Here is a 19493-nt window from a genome sequence, read left to right as displayed (position 1 = left end):
ATTAGGTCAAAAAAATCTAAATAAAAATATTTAAAAATCTTTTCAACGGAATCGTAATAATGAGATTTTTGATGCTGTTTTTTTAATTTTTTTCAGAGATTGATTTACGAAAATCTTACATAACTTTGCCAAAACTATTTAGACTTGTGGGATCTCGGTAGAAAGGTATTTTCCTACTATTTTTATTTATGTGGAAAGAAAGTCATTCGTGTCCCAATTTTTTTGTATAATACCAACACATCTTAAATCAACTTTGAATGATGTTCGTTCATCCTACCTTTCTCTTTTCCATCCTTTGAATGAGGTTATTAGCATAGAAATAAAAAGGGTGTGAAAATATCTTTCCAATGATACCTGACAAGTCTAAATCGGAAGAGTTTAGGTTCAGTTATTAAAGTTTTTCTTATACCAATCTTTGAAAAAGGTTAAAAAACAACATCAAAAATCTCATTATTGAGATTCCGTTCAAATTTTTCTTTAATAATTTTATTTAAATTTTTTAAGCTTAAACCGTTTTGTTATTTGAGAGGATTTTTTCAAAAAATATCTTTAAGAAACTATTTTTATTCATAATTGGAGGTATTTTCAAAGCGGTCCAGCTCGCTTAAATCTTAATATTCTTCCGAAATATTTTGGTGGACTTCTTAGAATATAATAGATTTTATAATTCCAATGGAAAAACAGTACCGATTTTTTTTGTATGGGTGACGCAGTCTAATGTACATACATACATACATATTAAAACTTATGGTGATTTCGTTTCTACCAAAAAATTTTGCCCTTGCCCGGTGCAAAATGTGTTTGATGTTACACCCAACCTTATGAAAAGGCATGTTTTTACTTGCTTGTAATTGTCCAGCTCACGTATTTCATAATATTATCGTTTTAAGCAACGATCTGATTTTCAGAGCAACCATCTCCCCTAACAAGGCTTCAAAGGACAGAAAAGGTGCCTTTTTTGCTTTACAAGAGTGTGGCATTTTAAGAAATTAACACAAAATTTTCTCACCCTTTGCCTTTAATTTAGTATCGAACACGAAAAGAGAAAGGGGCAATCAAAAGGCGACATTTTTGGTAGAAACGAAATCACCATTAGAAAATTATTTTGTGACAAAATTAGGAATAATTAAATAGAAAATTGAAAGCAACAGCAATAGTATGTTTAATTTCATTAATAATTTTATTGAGTAAACTTCTGATTTTAAAGTGTAAATACAACTTTTTGAACTGCCAAAATTGTCCCTAAATATTGTCTAATCAAACAAGTAATTTAACAATCGACAGCTAAAAGATTGTTAGGAATTGTGTTTTGATTAATTTAAAAAAAAAAATTGAAAATCGGCCACGAAATAACGAATATATAGGGTCCTAAGGGTACACGCGCGCGTTTTTTTGAATGCAGACCACTGTGCAACGTCCATCGTGTATGTTCTCAAAAATGTTTTAAATTAAAAATTACACTGGTTTGCAGAAAAAATGGTCTATGGATGCCACTATCCAATTTTTATGTAGCGTGTTAACAAAAACTCTCCACCGCTTGACCGTGACGCAGACGCTGCTTCTCTCTCTCTATCAACAGCAAATTTGATATGTTGTATGATATGTGTAGCGGCAATGACATTTGTGTACCACAAGTAAACAAAGCCGAATTGGATGTTAAAAGAAAATGCCAGAAGAGCAAATTTTCTTAAATTAAATTGTGTTAAATTGCAAATATATATAATTTACAATAAGAATTAATAACGTAAATGTGAAAATGGTGTTTTTGTGCAAGTATTAGTGAATTTCAGTGCATTTAAAGTTTTTGAAGCGTCGTTTATTTGTAGTCCAGAAATACAAAAATCGACAAAACGAAAGCAGCGGTACGTCTGACAGCACCACCTTTGTTCGTTGCATCGTGCTTCTACGGAACGCTACGTTCACGTTCGTGGGTAACTGTGTTTTTAAGCTCACTCAGTAACCATGAACAGTGGTGCGGTTTGCTAGTTTTCGAACGAAGTGAAAATACATTAAAAGTGAAGTGTTTCGAAGTGACTTGCGTGGAAAAGTGAAGTGATTATCGAAGTGACGACTTTCAAGGGGTGTGGGGTTTTTCGATTAGATTATTTATCAGCTGATTGGTTAATCGATAATATTTTTGTCACAATAAAATTAATCTTTTACCTTTATCAATTTATAATTTATTGTGTTCCTGTGCAAATTTAGTGCTGGAATATTTTTAAAATCACAGTGTCTCAAACGCTGAGGAAAGAAAATCTAATATTACAGTTCGCTGATGAAATTAACACTAAAATATAATTAATCGATTATCGATTCACATCAACAATGTCATCACCAGATACACATCAATAACAGGATCACCGATTCACTTAAATGTTTCCTTTTTGCAGTAAAATTGAAGATGTATGAAAGCTAAAAAAAATTTTATTTTCGTCAAATATTTACTAAATAATTATGAAACTTTACCCACCTATTCATTTCTGTGCGCTTTACATCTGTACATGTGAAAATTAAAATCAAAACTACTTCTTCCAAATAACCGATGCCAGATTGGAGATTTATTAGGCGTCTTTTTAGTAGCTTTTTGCGAAAAGTTACTTTGCCATACTTATCACTATATCATTATCACCGGACGTGTTTTTCTAACCTGGTGGAAACTTGCTCGAAATAATTAGTGTGCGGGCCACAATTCGCATCGTCTTTGCCACTTTGGTTTTTTACGTAGCCGTCTCTCGCTGCAGTCAATCAGTCGCGTGGGTGTTCCGTGGGGAATTTTTATAATAAAAAGAATACTTTTACTAAAACTGACCATAGTTCGTCAACAAAGCGCGCCAAAAGTGTATAAAAACCACTCAATTACGAATATTTAATAAATTAAATAACATCAAGTGCAAAACGCGTGTATAAACAAATGGCAGCTATCTGTCATCGCTAAACTGCTTTACCGACCCTCAATAAACAGCGCTGCCGGATAAGTGGAAATAAATTAAAATGAGTGTTCATAACACTCCACCACCGGGTGGTGGTTCGAAAAGTCAAATGCTAATGCGTGAGGCGCAAAATAAAGAAATGCAACATAAAATTAGCGAATTAGAAAAAATTTTTTTGTCATTAAAAATTGAGTTGCATGCTCTTAGATGTGAAAACGATAAACTTAAAGACATCGAAAGTGTTGGTAACACAGAAATCAATGTTATAAACAGTGAAAAAACGAATTACGAGACAGACGGGAGACAGAATGGATCCTCAAAAAGAAAAGACCAGCCAAAAAACGTAAGCCCAATTCCTCTCCTGAAGCAGTACCTCAAAATAGCACTTCAGTTCCTTGTGTGGATAAAAACAAAAGTAATAACGTTAGTCAAGAATGATAGAATACAAGATTGCGCCAATCGAGCTGAGAGCAACTGGCCATGACGTCAAAAAATACCAGAATGAGAGAGCAAAGACGAATTCAATAAGAAAAGGAAGAAGAATCGAACAGCTGGGGCGAAATTGAAAGGTTTGTTTACAAAGTGCATAATAAATCGCGGATTTAGGGAATTATTTAATTTTAAATGGTAAATTGGTTGTTTAAAAGTAAAGAATATGTACTTCTTAAATGCAATGCAAATCGCTGAAAGTGTTAAAATACTGCCATCATTATAATGATTTGCATTTTTTCAGTAATTGAACAAATACCAGCGGGTCAGTTGCTGGTAACAATTTGCAGAACGATTCCACGGTGATCGTTGCATCGTCGTAAATTAGTGAAATCAGTAACAAAGCTTTTAAAATAAAGGAAAACCTCCTACTCCGCTATACATATAATTGCTTTCATTTCCGGCAGCCGCAACAAACGCTGGCCCAAGCCTGAAAATTGTTGCCAGCAACTGATCCGCTGGCTGCCCACTGGCATTTGTTCAACTATTCAAAAATGCACTTTGTAAACAAACCTTTTGGGCGTTAGCCACATCAAGCGGCTCATCTGGATGAAATGAAAAGGCTGTTAGATGTAATGCAGCAACGTGCTCCCGATGTTGAACATCAGTTCAAAGAAAAGTCAAATGAGTTGGAAATGGCGCAGCTTATCATACGCCAGTTGTCGGATAAGGCCAATGTAAACCAAGGCCGCAATCGGATAGAGACCTCGACACAGACGCAATTTATGTACGAGCAACAGATTAGAGACTTACAAGTAAGTTAGAAGTAGAAGTGCATTTGAAGATGTTTACATTATTATGTTTACGCATTTCTTACAGGCTATGGTGCAACAATTGACGTATGCCAAGGAAAGGAATTTATGATGGTCACAAATATATTGGCAAAAACATAGCAAGTGCATATGCCAAGTTGGAAAAATTGACAATGCGTGAGTATAAAATTAATAGGTGTTCTTAATTAAAAATATTACTTTACCTTTTCTTTTGCAAAGGCCAAAAAGAAGAGTCTTTTTGATGATCGACCGCAATAGATTCAAGAATTGACTTACATCATGGTGTATGCGTTACAATCTAAATTAGCCAGCATAGGCACTGACTTCAACCAGATACTAGAAGTGCGTATAGATAATCTCAAACAACAAAAGGCGCGTCGAGATCAATTCGGGCAGTCACCAATTGCTGCTAGCACTGTTCGCTCGAGTACAGCGCAACAGGGCTCCTCGCTGTTAAGCGAAGAGAATACGGCCGTAAGCATTGACATGGCCGCAAGTGATACAACACCATTGCTGGGTGCAGTCGGAGGTAGTGGAATACAGACGCAGCAGCAGATTGCATTATATGATGACTCCGATAGTGACGTGCAACAGCGGGCTGAGACTATGCAGAACATTGAATCGACTATTGTCGAGCTAGGCGGTATATTTCAACAATCAGCTCATATGGTTAAGGAGCAAGAGGAGACTGTGGAGCGATACAAGCATACAAGATGCCGAATTGAACATAGAAGCGGCGCATGGTGAAATATTGAAGTACTTCCAAACTGACGATAAAAATCTTCGCAGTACTGATATTCTTTTTCATATTCTTCGTAGTTTTCCTTACATAATAATGAATATGTTTGTGACACGGCAAGATTTTAACAAGTTCAGAGGCGCGGTCTTAAAGTTGTGGGTTTTTAAATACATAAATATATAATATCCTATTCATATACATACATATAAATCACACTAATGTAATAATGAAATTAAGTCTTATATGCCACGTGAAACACGATAGCTCTTAGAAGTAGTCACGTAGGGTTAGACACTAATTCTGCCAATAATAAAATTACTTCACTTAGTTTCACTTGTTTTCAAAATTTTCTATGAAAAGTAGAGATGATCCTGTGTAATAAAACGAGAACCGATTTATGTAATCATAAATATATAAAGAAAAGTTTAAAACTAAATAAAATAGTTTGTTATTGGCAATAAGTACATGTGCTTGTTTATAAATAATTCAAATATTATGTTCAAACAAATTTAAGTGAAAGGTATGCAATTTCAAGAAAAAAGCAATTGCTTGGTTTTTATGCATACGGCTTAACATTTCCGGTAGGAAGCAGAAGGTCAGTATGTATAAATAAAAAGCTTTATCAGGGGAACGTGTTATATTTTCAAACAACAAATAAATCAAAAATACATCGTAATGAAATGTTGCCGTTTATTGCATGTGATCTGATGCCGGATTCAATTTATAGGTTCTCGTAGGTAGCTCGTTCTCGAAGTCATCAGTGGTGAAGTGTTTTACACAGATGACGCTGGTTCGGGCGTTGAAACCCGTTGGTCTCCGGTAGAACTGGATCCACTTTTCCACCAACTCAATGTCGGCTGGAAAAGTAAAAAAACTGCACCCAGATCCTTTGGCACTAACACTAGCACAATTAACCACTGCACACCTCATTTTTTTCTTTAATTTATAACTTTTTATAAGTTTTCACAAAAAACAAAACAACGCTCAAAATCTTTCGAATTTATAAATTTGTAAAGTTGAAATAACCTAAAATGTCACGAACCAGAAAATGTAAACAAAAGTATTGTGTGACGTCAGCGAATGGGTGGATGCTGTCAAATCGACGAAGAGAGGGTTAGCAGTCCGCGAATGGCGCGACCTTTATTTTCTGGATCGTGAACGTTAGTAATATAGCTCGCCCACCTCCAATTGTAATAAACCGTACAAGCGATTTCCAAAAATTGCACGCTCAACTAATTGCAACTATAAAAAACAATTTCTTTGTTAAAATCATAAATAACGGTGCATACAGAGTGAACACTTTTAATGTTTCTGATTACCGTTTGGTTACAAAGTTGCTAACTGCGGAAAACATTCCCTGGTTCAGCTACGAGAACAAGACAACCAGACCAATAAAAGTAATTGTTAAAAATCTGCATCACTCTTGTGACGGAGAGTCAATTATAAGTGACTTAAAACACCAAGGTTTGAAAGCAATTAGTGCCATAAACAAACTTAAATGGAAATCTAAAGAACCGCTAGACATCTTTCTGCTGACATTTGATTCATCTAAAGATGTGAACAAAATCTACGGTATAAAAAGTATTTTAAAAACAATTGTTAAAATTGAATTATTAAAGTCGTCGAATCTAATTCCACAATGCAAAAAATGCCAATCATTTGGCCACACAAAAAACTTCTGCGGAAAACCACCACGGTGTGTCAAATACACTGGGAAGCATCCGACTTCAGAGTGTCTCAAACCTGCAGAAGAAAAACCAAAATGCTGTAACTGTGGAGAGTCCCATCCTGTAAACTACCGCGGTTATGTAGTTGCAAAAGAGCTACAAAAAATTAGGTCAAAAAAGTTAGCGCAGGTTACTAGACCTAAACTTCCCGAAAAAACCAAATCCACTATTCCCGTAAACCATAACACTGCCACAACGAAACCGGCTTCAAGGCCGTTAACCTATGCACAAATAACGAAGTACCCTCCTCGAAATATGATGGCCACTCAGAGCTCCGATGCGTTGTCGCTTATTCTAGCAAAACTTGAGCAACGGGAAAAGGTTTTCATGGCTTTTGAGCAAAGGTTGGGTGCTCTGGAAAATAATATGCAGTTCTTAGACTATGAATAACTGTCTTAAAATCGTTTTATGGAACGCAAACGGCTTAAGCAAGCATAAGAAGGAGCTTGAAGTTATGTTGAACAACGAAAATATTGACATCGGCCTGATTGATGAAACTCGTTTCACCAAGCAATCCCATATGTCTTTTAAAAACTACACCCTTTACCACACCATACATCCTGACAATTGCGCAAGGGGTGGCAGCGCTGTCATAATCAAAACTAAAATAAAACACCATCTAGAAGACCAACTTAGCACAAGGGAGTTTCAAACTACTTCCGTTTCCATTGAAACTGTCAACCAGCCATTGCATTTAACCGCATTATATAGTCCACCAAGGCACAAGTTAAAATGCGAAGACTACTTGTCTCTTTTAAATCGGTTTAAGGGTCGTTTTATTATAGGAGGTGACTTTAACGCGAAAAATATTTTCTGGGGCTCCAGACTTACTACGACAAAAGGCCGCGAACTTTATAAAGCCTTGCAACGAGCAGCCTGTGCCTGTGCCTCGATTTCAATGGGTAAACCAACATATTCTTTGTCTACAAAAACGTTTCTGCAACCCATTTAACCATCACTGAAGGCTTGGATCTTAATTCTGACCATTCACCCGTGATACTAGTCATTTCTGAAAATCCAGCAGCAAATCAACATCCATTAAAGTTAGTAAATAAATTTAATGATTGGGAATATTTCCAAATGCAGATGGAAGAATTAGATAAGCCCAATGACCAAATTGATTCCATTGATCAGCTTGATGATGCGGTATTGAAGTTTACGCAACAAATACAGATGGCTGCGTGGAATAGTACGCCCGCTCAAATGCTAGCCTGCCACGGGAAAACATATCCTGCGTATATAAGAAGCTTAATATCTGTAAAGAGGAAGTTCCGACGTCGTTGGCAGCAAACTAGGTCACCAGCAAACAAGTCAAAATTAAATAAAGTCAACAAACAATTGCATATGGCAATGAAGTCTTTTAAAAATGACTCCTCCTTCTTCAGCGAGACGCAGTGGGCGAAAACAAACGCGCAAAAAGCGTCTCGAAAAGACGCTTACTTTAAACGACGGTCACTACGTAGAAGATACAAATTACATGTTTATTGATTGCGACACACAGATTACTCCAGTTACTCCCGTAGAAGTTGTAACTCAAATTCGTAAATTGGAACGAAAAAAATCGCCGGGATATGATCTTATAACGTCTGGAGTTCTGCGCAATATGCCTTATAAATGGATTGAGATTTTATCCGACCTAATTAATACGTGTTTTAGCTTGAAACACGTACCCATATATTGGAAAACAGCTGAAGTAATCATGATACCCAAGCCTGGCAAATCGCTCAACGATGTGTCGTCATATAGACCGATATCACTTTTAATGCGTCTTTTACCCATAATTGACAATAAAAACTTGATCCCTATGCACCAATTCGGTTTTAGAAAGAAGCACTCAACGATCGACCAAATTCACAGAGTTGTAAATAAGATTGAAGGTGCATTGGAATAAAATAAAATTTGTTCACCCGTTTTCCTTGATGTATCGCAAGCTTTTGATAAGGTGTGGCATGAAGGGTTGCTTCAAAAACTTAAGACTTTACTGCCTATGCAATACTGCGAACTACTGACATATCTGGTCGACAGATATTTTCGTGTAAAATATGACACTTTTTCTGACTTAAAGAGTATAAACGCCGGTGTTCCACAAGGGAGTATTCTGGGGCCACTTCCCTACCTTTTATATACTCACGACTTACCTGTGGGAAGCCAGCACGTAACCGCGACATTTGAGGATGATACCGCCCTCTTGGCAGCATATGACACCATCGAAAACGCAACGATTAAACTTCAAGACGCCGTTAATTCTGTTGTAACATGGGCTAAAAAGTGGCGCATCAAACTAAACAACACTAAATATGTGCATATAGTATTTACTCTAAAACGTTCCTCATTCAAACCAGTTTACATCGATGCGTTAAATATTCCACACGTCAACGAAGCGAAATACTTGGGTATTACGCTTGACGCTAAATTGCGCTGGAAAGCGCATGTCAAGAAAAAACGTGAGGAACTCGATTTTAAATTAAGTAAGCTAAACTACCTTATTGGCAGGCATTCGGGCCTATCAATCCACAACAAATTATTGCTTTATAATCAAACTCTAAAACCAGTCTGGACTTATGGCATACAGTTCTGGGGATCCGCCAGAGCTAAATACATTGCCACAATTCAGCGCTTCCAAAATAAAGTGTTGCGAAGTATTGTAAACGCTCCGTACTACGTTAGAAATAGCGATTTACATCGTGATCTTGGCAGCCAGTTGTCACTGATGTGGCAAAAAAATTTGCCATTGCTCACAAACAGCGTCTAAAATCCCACATCAACGATGAAGCTTCAAGTCTACTTAAAACGACTGCGCAGCGTAGACGACTCAAGCGGAAAACTGTATCAGACCTGATGGAAAGCGAATAGCGGAAATGTTACTTATATATTTGTCTACAAGTGTATAAGATACACAAAGCTTCTTTTATCTTCTAATTTACTCGATACAGATTGCATGTTAGTATTAATTTTGTATGTGTATACTAGTTGCAATTAAAAACTAATGAAAAAAAATACTTATCACTTAAAAAGGATTTTAGAAAATTTATTGATTTTAGTTAAATAAATCAATTATTTCCAAGCAATTTTTATTTCTTTTTAAGATGAATCTAATACGTGGAAAGTGAAGTAATACCATGCTCTGACCGACAACGAAAACACTTTGAAAACGAGTTTTCGAATTGTGGGCTGAAGGCTGTTCACACCGGCTGTTAGTGTTTTCGTTGACATTTCTTACATCCTCTGATGCCAGTTTTAGTACACAAAAACAAAACCAAAATGCGTTTCCCACATTTTCTTTTCATTAGCAACCTCTTACTTTCATTCTTATTTTAGTTTGGCCAGCCAATTAACAATAAATACGAAATAGCGTATTAGGGGCCGGTTACTCAATGTCTGGTTAACACTAATCTGCGGTTAAACATCGTTATCGACGTCTTCGACTCCATGCATATAACAGGGAGTCGGTAACGGTCGATAACTATGTTTAACCGGAGATAAGTGTTAACCAGACATTGAGTAACCGGCCCTTAATATAAGAAAATACGACTTCCACTTCGATAAATAATCGAAAAAAACAAGTGAAGACACCGACTGGAATGAGTGGAACGTGAGTTTTCAAGTAGTTTTCAGCGAAAACTGGTTTTCGTTTGACAGATTTCATATGGACGAAAACACATGTTTTAGGTCGAAAACCAGTTTTAGCAACGAAAACATGTTTTCGATGTCGGTCAGAACATGGTATAAAATGAAGTGACGAATTGAAGGCTTCCAAGGTGAAGTGAAAAACTTCAATTTAAGTGACAGCGGCAGCACTGACCAAGAACCAATTAGTCTGTTCCTTTGAACTTCGGACTAAAACCTGTGGAACTGTCAAACTACAATTTACTCTCTCAAGTGAGAGTAAAAGGAGAACAGATCCAGAAGGGCACGGGATCGCAAAAAGCACTATTTTCTGTAAAACCAGCAATCGGTTTGTTTACATGTCATTTGAACAACACTGATTTAGCTGAAATCAAATCTTTCGTTGTTTACTTCCATTTTTTTACAAATATAAGGTTATTTGCTTCCACCGCTTTCTGTTTTAGGATGCACATGCAAATCAGTTGAACTTACAGGAAAAAAACTCCGGACTAAATCCTGTAGCTTCTGACTAGGAACAGTTGCCCAGTTACTCTCTCAAAAGTGTTCCCACTTACAGGTTTTATGTCAATAGGAACGACTTCCTGTAAGTTCTGACTAAATCCTGTAAACCGGACTGCTATTGCAACAGACTAAATTTGAACAGATCTGATCGGTTGACAAGCAGCCATTTGCAATAGCATTTGAGAAAACAGTATGTAACGTTCGTAATCTTGAAGTTTGCTGTTTCTATTTTGTTGCTTACATTTATTTCTTGAAATGAAGTGTGCGGTAATCGGTTGCAAAAATACGTACAAAAATAATAAATAGGTTAGCACAAACATGCGCTCGAAAATTGCTCTAATCTTTTTCTTTATGCTTCGTCTTTATATTCTTTATTTATTTTTTGTTCAGAAAATGACTAGGGGTTTTCCCTTAAACACGTAAAAGCCTCGTTAACCTCGTAAAGCTCCTAAATTTACGAGCCTCGTAAAAGGACTGTCAAAATTTTGTATGGAGCTCTATTTACGAGCCCCTCGTAAATTTATGAGGCAAATTTGATGCGCAAACAACTTCGTAAACTTCAGTGTAGCCGAGGGGCTGAAATTTTTATACTATAATGTATGATAAAATTATGAAAATAAATGGAAAAATAATACGCGAATAAAATGAATAAATTTCATCCACTAACTGTATTGAATTAGGTTTTCTGCTAATTTTCGGCAATTTGAATTGTATTTTAGCCAAGAGTCATAAGGACAAGATGGCGGGCTGTTAGGGAAAATACTAGGAAACATAAATTGCTTCACAAAATACTGGTTGAACTGTCAAACAGTCGCTTTACGCATCTATTTTCACCTTTTCACAAAGGGGGCGTTTCCATAAAAGCCTCGTAAACTTACAAGTTTTACACGGTTTAATACTTTACGAGTTTAAGCGATACTCTAACTATTTTGTTTTGCTTCATCTTGTCAGATCTTGTGTAGTTGGATCATGCTGAGTAGCTCTGCGGGTTTAACGCGCGTTAGCATGGGAAGACTTTATGGATCTTCCCTTAAATTCGTAAAAGCCTCGTAAACCCCGTAAAGCTCCTAAATTTACGAGCCTTGTAAATGAACTGTCAAAATTTCTATGGAGCTCCATTCACCAGCCCCTCGTAAAATTACGAGACGAGTTTGATGCGCAAACGACCTCATACTTCTGGGTTGCCGAGGGGCGTTAAATTTTGTACTAAAATGTATTATATAATATTGAAAACAAATAAAAAACAATAATATGTGAATAAGAAGAAAGAATTTCGTCCACTAGCGGTACTAGCTTTGGTTTTCTGCTATTTTCGGCTTTTTCAATTGTATTTTAGCCAAGAGTGATAGAGACAAGATGGCGGGCTGTTATGGAAAATACTACGAAACAAAAATTGTTTCACAAAAACCTGGTTGATTTGCAAACAGCCGCTTTACGCACCTATTTACACATTTTCCCATAAAAACCTCGTTAACTTAGGCTATCTGCACACTTGTCGTCAAATCATAGTTGCGTTATCGTCTCGCCGTGACATTTTGGGCCGAGCTCATGCATTTCAAAGGAGATCTGCACACTTGTCGTTATCGGCAAATCGTAAAAGATGCAGAAACGGATAAGTACGGCACTGTCATTAGCTAATCGTTGTGCACGCATTGTTTGTTTATCAGCCCAATTCTGAATATTCCCGAGGATTTCATTTCTAGCGGATTTTACTTTTCTCTAGAATAAAATCCTCCTATTCGAAACCACCAGCGAGCGGCATTTTCCCCGAAAATTAGGGAGCAGGAAATTCGAACTTTCGAAGAGCTGTTTGACAGTCAACTCCCGCCATTTAATTTGCGTGTTTTACACATAAAAGTGTGTGTTCACATAAAAGAGTATTTCAGATTAAAGTTGTTAATAAATGCTCAAATCTGTGTTTTAAATTAAAGCTCAATCTTTTAACTACACGGGTAAGTTGAAAGATTTTAATTTAGATCGCGCGTTTTCTTGTAATAACCCGAAATAAGTGGGCAAATAGGATAAGAGTACCCTTTGCTAAGTGCAGTTGCCACTGTGAATTTTGGAAGCCACATTATGAATAAACTAGTGCTCAGGAAATTTAAATATTAGTGCTAAATTAAAATCTAGTCTTTTAGCTACACATGTGAATTGAAAAATTTTGATTTCAATCGCTCGTTTTCATGTAATAAACTAAAACAACCTAGCTTCCATTAGGCTTATTAAGATTTCTACCTGTTTCGTATTTGTTTTGGACCTAAAATGAAATGTTTAAACATTTTATTACACCAAATTTAGGGAAAAGAGGAAAAATCCTCAGGGAATTTTTATTCATGATAGGAGGAAAGAGAAATGAGGAAAAACTCCTAGGGCTGTATATTTTATGGGGCAAAATTAGTGAAAAAGTCAATATTTGCATTAAAATTGCATAAAAATTAGTTTATTTGGCATAAAATCGGTCGAAATTATTAAAAAATGGATAATTGCAATAAAATTCAATAAATGTGAGCGTTTTAACTATAAAACATGACGAAATTGTAAAAAGTCTCTATGTGCATGCACAAAATACATTTCAGGAAAAGAAAAGAAGAGATATTACTGATAAATTATTTCTAGAATGGTTGCAGCACAGTCCATATTTTAAAAATTGCAGGTTTTTGTAAATATTTCGCGAAAATATCAACCAAAAAAACAGAAAATACCTGCTCCAAGTCAATTTTTAGACGCCAAATTAATTGAAATATCATGATTGTGATGATGAAGTAACTATGATTGGACGACCAATGTGCAGAAAGCCTTACGAGTTTTACACAGGTTAAGGCTCAATTTCAGATGGCCTACTTAAGTAGAGATTGCTGATTAACTCCCACTATTCATTTTCAGATCATACATTTAATCTGCTCTTAAATGGCCAATATTGGCTATTTAAATATGAGATATGCAATCCTGTGTTTGTACCAAAAAACTAGGAATGTTCGATATCGTATCGATTATTCTGAATATCGATATTTCAGGGCACGATAATCGATTTTTTGAATCGATATTCCAAGAACGATATATCGAAGGCATCGATACTTTACCCGCAATATCGATATTTAAGTTGAAATTTATTTTTCATCTACAAAAAAGTGTATGGGAAAATACTAAAGCAGGGTTAATCAGCAGCTTGTGTGATTTATTTAGCTCTTAAGTTTGACAAACCGCTTGAGTAGAGCGGCATGCCGTGAAGCGTGAAGCCTTGCAACGTCTACTACAGTTGCCACGTAGGAGAGAGACTCTGTCGCCGAGTACTGGTGTTCACCCCGGTGGACGAACGTCTAGCCACAATCCGCATCAAAGCTAGATTCGTCAACATCTCGCACACCTGCGCCCATGCCCGACGGAAGAGAAAGATGAGACTTCCAAGTATCTCTTCTGTTAGCGCTTGGAACGTACATATGAGCGCTACCCCCAACACGATGTCAAAATCGTGCTTGGCGATTTTAATGTCAAGGTGGGCAAGGAAGGGATCTTTGGCGCCACTGTCGGAAAATTCAGCCTCCACGACGAAACGTCCGATAACGGACTGAGGCTGATCGTCTTCGCCGGGGTCCGAAACATGGTAATATGTAGTACTAGGCTCCAGCATAAGAACATCCACCAAACTACATGGCTGTCTCCAGATCGAAAAACGAGAAACCAAATCGATTATGTTGTGATAGACGGAAGGCATGCTTCAAGCATTTTAAACGTACGTACACTCCAAAGGCCAAACATCCACTCGGACCACTATCTTGTTGTATCCAAGATACGCACCCGCCTCATTAAGTACCGCCGCCGAAGAAGTAGTTGGATTTCAGCGAGCCCGAAAGAACACATGGTACGATGAAGAATACGATCGGGAGCAACGCGAGCCATGTGGGACCGTTATAGGGAACTGAAGAAGGAAGCGAGACGTATTTGCCGCAATAAGAAGAGAGAGGCAGAAATATGTGAGTGAGAAGAGCTTGAGATGCTGGCCGACTGGAAGAACAACCGAAAATTCTACTTTCTATAATTCGACTTACGGAAGGTTTCAAGACCGGGGCGAACACCTTTAAGAACAACAATGGCGACCTAGTGACCAATGTCCGGAATGTACTTAAATTGTGGAGGGAACACTTTTACAACCTACTGAATGGTAGCAGCGCTGACAGTAGTGAAGAAGACGAACCCGAGTCCCCAGTCGATGATGATGGAGTAGCTGTCCCACCGCCTGACTATGACGAGGTACGAATACCGATTACGAGGTTGAAAAACAACCAGTCTCATTGCGAGTGTCGTGCCGAATGCAAGTCGTTTTTCGAGAGTCGAATCGTATCGAAAATTTAGCGTCATTGCCTAAAATTTCCACTCGACTAGTGTATTAAAACGGAAGAACTTGGCAGCACTGCATAGTTTTCGACAATTTTCGTCGTTTACTTATTTCAGCACGACAGTAGACAATGCTAATGTTGTCGAGTCGTACAATTCATGGACAATGAAAGTATCTGATGATGGACAGAAACGCTCCTGCTCTGAAAATATTCAACGCAGGCCGCGATGCTGGTAAAAGAGGAAGAGGAAGGCCTCCTCGGCCATAATCGCTTAGGCGGCTACAGCGTCAATAAAGAAGAAATGCGTCCTTTAGCGATGGCAAGGCTGGCACTTCTGATCGCGAAAATATCATTCACAGGCGCCCACAGATGTCCCCATCGGCGCCACATCCTAACACGCTCACAAACTTACATTTTAAACCAAACGCTTTGACATTTCACTTATCCACTTACTTTGTACACACCTAATACACACACACACACACATGTATACAGATAAAAAAGAAATGTCAACTAAAACTTTGAATTGTAGACACCATCGTTAAGATTTTCACCCGTGAGGACGTATCCGATCAGCCCCCAGATCTCGCCAATAAAACCTACATATTATTATATTTTTTTTGTATTGAGCTTTGTACCGCGATGGTTTATTAGGAAAAATTTAAAAAGCAACAAAGTCTAAGCGGTAGCTAATACTACTTTCAAACAGGCAGTTAATCGAGCAATTATCCAAGCTTTCTCAATTAATGCACTAATTAAGATCGATTTGCCATACAAAATTTCAATTATAAATTGCTCAATTGGTAATTAATTGAATGTTTAATCGAGCAAAAACTCCAATGCAACTCTGTTAGGTAAGTTCGTTTTCTTAGTTTTGGTGTGTTCAGTGTTAAATGACAATCAGCTGTTTGACATAAATTTATTATTTTCTTATTGGAACCAAAACAATTAAAACACAAAAAAAAATTAATTTTAACTGCAGGATGCAGAACAATCTGAATGGTGAGTAAATAAACACAAATGGTTTTGTGTAATGTTTATTAAAAACACATATGTATGTATTTCAGTTCGATTACCTCCAAAACCAAGAAAGAGGAGACTGGCTTGGGCAGAGGATGGCGAAGTGGCCATTCTTGATTTGTGGCAAGAGCGCGTTGCTGATCTCCGCGGTGCACGGAAGAATGGCCACATCTACGCGGAGATGGCGAACGAGCTGGCAAAGTGTGGCCACAACTACAGCGCCCGGGATGTGCAGGTGAAGTTGGCGAACTTCACGCAACGCTACAGGTCAGAAGAAATAAAGGAATAATATTCTAAACCACTAAAAATTTAATTCGTTAATAGAAAAGAGAAATTGGCTATGGGACCTTCTGGTGGATCACCCTCAACGTGGCCTTTATAAGCAAGGGTGCACCAGATAATCGGTGGATTTAAGGCCAACATGTTTTGCGAGCTGACGCTTGAAAACATCAGCGGTATGTATGCGTTTTTGGAATGTGCCTTACTAAAAGCCGTAATGTGTTTAGTGGAGACATTTGTTTTGTAGCAGAGTGACGCGTCTGTGTACATGCTAGAACAGCTCGTTTAGTTGCAGGTTTAAGTGCGAAGGTACACTTCGATTTTGCACGAGCACAGACATACGGTGGTGCTTCAAAACAAATGTTCCACTCAAAACTTAACCCATCCCCCCACAGACCCCTTGGGAGCTGTTTAAACATAGGAGAAATTGGGATTTTTTGCGAAAGGATTATAATCCTCACTAAGTACAATTATCCTTTCTGTGTTACCGAAGAAGAGGGGCTGAACACCTTTTGTAGAGATAATTCGTTGATACTTTTTGCGTTTGACAGCTCAGCTAGGTTTATTTTTTTTATTCGGGTCTCACGTTTTGCACATCAACCCAAAATTGATGTACAAATAACTAAACCGTTCCCTATCTTTTTAACTTCGATACAAGCACATATGCACATATGTATTTATTTAATGCTGATTTTATTTATTTCATTCTTATTTGTGTTTTTTTTTTTCTTTTAAACAGAAGCCGACATAGCATCCCAGCCATCACCACTGACCCCAGTATTGCCGAACATTTTCGTCACCACTGGCATCACCTCTTCCTGCTGTGCCAACCACACCGCTGCCTACACCGTCACCGCCGCTGTCATCACCTCTCACTCCTCTGCCAACCACACCGTCACCGCCGCTATCATCGCCATCATCACCAATGCCTAGCAGCTCAGCTTCTGCGGTTGAGCCTAAAAGAAAGAAAACAATGGGCACTTTACAGAAGAAAATATTAGAAAAATTTGATGGGTTGTCAGCGGAGATAAGCCAACATATTCAGAGGAGTGAGGAAAATGAAAAAGAGTGGATGAAGATAGAAAAAGACAAAGCTGACACACTGAGGGAGATAGCCATGGATAACAAGGAGTTAAAAGTTGGTATTTTATCATTTTTAAATAGAAATTAATAAAATTGTACAGCACTCGCCTGCTATTGGACCAAACCAACTTTTTTAAAGAGATTGGGTCATAAGTAAAAAAAAGTTAGTTCTCCGTTTTTCGAAGTTAGCCTTCGAAATCGAGATATGGGCCTTCGAAGTTCGAAATTAGACCTTTGGTAAAAAATTATTTTTAATTATTGCATGTAAAACGCAAAAGAAAGTAAAAATGCAGACATGGTCGGTTTTTTGCTCTCATTTATATGGTATATAATTTTTTTGTGAAAACTTATATTACAGGTGCTATACCGGGTCAAAGGTCAGATCTTCGAAAAATGAAAAACTTAATATTTCAGACAATTTTGAACCGATTTCAAAAAGATTTACATCGTTGTAAAATTTATTAAATGCGCTTTCTTTAGATATGCATATTTGTATACATCGTATATAAAAATTTTAGAAAAAACATATTTAATTGAAAAAATACCTTTTTTTATAAAAAAAAAAAATTTAACAAAAAAATGACTAACCGATTTTTAAACAATTGGTATCGTTGTAAAGGTGATTGAATTCCCTTTCTTCTGATATGCATATTTCTAGAAATCGGTTAGTAATTTTTTGTTTAAAATATGTTTTTTTATAAAAAAATGTATTTTTTCATTTAAATGTGTTTTTTCTAAAATTTTTATATACGATGTATACAAATATGCATATCGAAAGAAAGCGGATTTAATCACCTTTACAACAATATATTTTCTTTTTAAATCAGTTCAAAATTATTTGCAATATAAGGAAATTAATTTTTCGAAGACCTGAACTTTGACCCCTTATAGCACCTGTAATATAGGTCTGCACAAAAAAATTGATATACCATTTAAATTAAAGGTGGACTGCGCCTATATTTTTGGGTTTTTAGTTATTTACATACATGCAATAATTTAATATAATTTTTTACCAAAGGTCCTATTTCGAACTTCGAAGGCCCATATCTCGATTTCGGAGGCTAATTTCGAAAAACGGAAAAATCATTTTTTTGCCCATGACTCAAGTGCAGTTATTAACTAACAAAAAGTATATACAATGACCACGTGTTGATTTTTTTTTTAAATATTAGTAATGTTTTTCGAGCTAAATTTCTTTTGTTATTTATCTATAAAAATACCGTCCAAGCTTTAACCAAAACCTTAAAAATCACTTGGGGGATTCACAACGGTGTCGTTAGTGTCGTATTGTTGTATGTCGTAAACTTTAAACGCCTAAGAAATATATCAAAAGGATTCGCAAAGTACCATCAAAGTCATATTATGCATTTTCGCAGTGTTAAAAAATAGTTGGTTGTGGTTTTAACTTCTCTAAGCATTTATTTAAGCTTTTAAAGTTTACAAAAATATGACACTTACGACACCGTTGTGAATCCCCCAAGTGATTTTTAAGGTTTTGGTTAAAGCTTGGACGGTATTTTTATAGATAAATAACAAAAGAAATTTAGCTCGAAAAACATTACTAATATTTAAAACAAACAACACGAGGTCATTTGGTTGATTCACTGTAAATAAAAAATAAATGAAAATGAATTAAATGAACAAATAAAAATTGTACTCACTAAAATAATTGCATAGTCCTTGTCTTATTTCTTCAGCTGAGATTTCTGTTCACTTCTTGCAATCTCTCCAACCACATGTCATTTATAGTGTCGTTCATTTCATTTAAATAATTGTGCAAGACACAGCAGGCTCTAATAATGATCGGTGCCTTCCCAATACGGTTGTCTAAACCTTTTCCAACACGACGGAATCGTCCTTTCAAGTGGCCAAAAGCATTCTCAACTACTCTTCTGCACTTTGAAAGCTTATAATTATAGAGTTTTTGTGTTTCAGTTAAGGCCATTGAAAACGCGTATGGCTTCATTAAGGAGGTGGAAAACCGAAACGCA

The 19493-nt window shown here is 36.7% G+C and overlaps 1 long non-coding RNA gene and 2 pseudogenes across 1 annotated transcript; 2 read left to right on the top strand and 1 right to left on the bottom strand.

The window, feature by feature from the left end:
* Nucleotides 1-4260: 4260 nt before the first annotated feature.
* LOC118754084 lies at nucleotides 4261-5187 on the top strand (annotated as a pseudogene).
* A 10916-nt stretch (nucleotides 5188-16103) lies between these two features.
* LOC118754082 lies at nucleotides 16104-17600 on the top strand (annotated as a pseudogene).
* Nucleotides 17092-19486, bottom strand: LOC118754083. Its single transcript, XR_004994863.1, has 2 exons — nucleotides 19164-19486; nucleotides 17092-17375 (listed from the first exon to the last, which is right to left on the bottom strand). It is a non-coding gene; the product is annotated as an uncharacterized LOC118754083 (long non-coding RNA).
* Between the last annotated feature and the right edge of the window lie 7 nt (nucleotides 19487-19493).

The sequence above is a fragment of the Rhagoletis pomonella genome, unplaced genomic scaffold (assembly GCF_013731165.1).
Source record: "Rhagoletis pomonella isolate Grant_MI unplaced genomic scaffold, Rhpom_1.0 Rhpom_scaffold_03356, whole genome shotgun sequence".
Lineage (NCBI taxonomy): Eukaryota > Metazoa > Arthropoda > Insecta > Diptera > Tephritidae > Rhagoletis > Rhagoletis pomonella.
The sequence above is the reverse complement of the archived record's forward strand: the minus strand, read 5'-3'. Positions and strand labels throughout refer to the sequence as shown.